Genomic DNA, 1,440 nt, shown 5'->3' with positions numbered 1-1,440 from the left:
TTTTTTTAGTGGAGCTTCTTGTGAAAATGCGGTTTTCCATGAATTTTTCACGGCCGTTCCACAAGAGAAATAATGCCTCCGTAACCTTAAGTTAGAAAATTTGGAGGGTGCGAAAGAACTTGAAAAAAGAAAGAAAGTAGTACAGTTACGAAACCTTTGCGTTTAAATGAAGGATCTGTTTGCTATTCACGCAAATCAGTGTAAATGTCCACATCAATAATCTCGAAACACCGAGCTCGGAGTGGTAAATCGCCGATTTTTCTCCATACATCAGAGACAGAGTGTAATTGAATCACAGCTGAAATTAGGATTTAATCAGTGTTACGCAAGGAGGAGGCATGAAAGCGATAATTGATTGACGACGACCCCGATGAATAATTCCCCAATTTTGCTCGCGTTCCTGCCATCCTGTCGATGCCAAGCAACAAGTAGGAAACGCTGAACTTGCGTACGACGCCACTGTCTAGTCGCACGTTGTAACTTTCATTCGTTCACAACGACACTACGTTTAGTCTGTGCTCTACGTTACCGGTGGAATTGCGTTATTTACGTTCGCGGTTCGCGTTCCCATACAGTTCCGTGGTTTGTTCGAAGCCGTTCCGTAGTTCCGCACGTGTCTGAACTAGTTCTTGGGGCGAACTCCTCTCTCCCTTATCGCACATGGCTTTGGTGTGCCCACGAAAGGAGTCACGAGCCCACAAGGTAAATTCGCTGGTAGTCATTGCCAATGCCAAGGTTACATGGACGACTGGAACCGATCCATCACGCGTAACCGCACAGCTGAGATTTTCGCAACTGTGCCCACTTATTAGGAGAAAATCAGAAAATGATGCCTCAGCGACGATGCGGGAACCATCCAGTCCAAGCCCACATCAGCTTTATCTCCAGATAAGCTGTTACGAGGCTCATAAATGAGCCGGTTGTAGTCATTTATTAGTGTAAATTAGTCTTATCGTCCACTACTCACTGAAACCATTTATTTATCTCCGGGTTTTCCGTTCGAGTTCCCTTGCCTATCGATAATGGTAGACGATGAGTATGCTGAGGTTTTACTGGGCTATTTTTGGTCTCGCTAATCTGGATTAATGAATGAAATCAGCAGCAAGCAATGCGATTACTTGCGGTTTTGCTGCGTTTTAACTGTTTTTGAGGTTTCATTGCAGCGGCATGACATCATCTTCAGCCCATTGGAGGCCCATTCATGCTGCATCTTCATTTTCTACTTCTTCCTTGCACTTGTCACCACCTGCCGGCTCTGGATCCTGTTCCGTTCTGCCTTAGATCTGTCCTCTGCTTCGTTAACTACTTCATTCATCTTCGTCCTTCACTTCTTTCATTCTCTTCGCTGACTTCTCTGACTCTTCTGAAATGAAATCTTCAGCGTCAGCCCCAAAATTGCCTTAACGGGTTTTTTCTTCTGAAAAATCCACATCTTCAACC

General features: G+C 44.7%; 1 protein-coding gene and 1 long non-coding RNA gene across 6 annotated transcripts in view; one reads left to right on the top strand and one right to left on the bottom strand.

The window, feature by feature from the left end:
* The window catches only part of LOC109543299, a 66,407-nt gene that overhangs the window by 11,431 nt on the left and 53,536 nt on the right, over window positions 1-1,440 (bottom strand). The window lies entirely within an intron of this gene.
* LOC109543297 (ataxin-1) overlaps window positions 1-1,440 on the top strand; it is a 71,017-nt gene that overhangs the window by 18,382 nt on the left and 51,195 nt on the right. For 2 of the 5 annotated variants that reach the window (XM_019912928.2, XM_019912929.2), the window contains exon 1: window positions 454-702. The exons of 2 other annotated variants lie outside the window; for them this stretch is intronic. The gene's annotated coding sequence lies outside the window, so the exon portion shown is untranslated. Of the gene's footprint in view, window positions 1-450; window positions 703-1,440 lie in introns of those variants that run through there. One more of the 5 variants, XM_019912933.2, reaches the window with a different exon arrangement.

Source organism: Dendroctonus ponderosae, unplaced genomic scaffold (assembly GCF_020466585.1).
Source record: "Dendroctonus ponderosae isolate FM_Combo_2020 unplaced genomic scaffold, Dpon_F_20191213v2 Dpon_F_20191213_9, whole genome shotgun sequence".
Lineage (NCBI taxonomy): Eukaryota > Metazoa > Arthropoda > Insecta > Coleoptera > Curculionidae > Dendroctonus > Dendroctonus ponderosae.
Note: the sequence above shows the minus strand (reverse complement) of the source record. Positions and strands in the feature narration are given on the sequence as shown.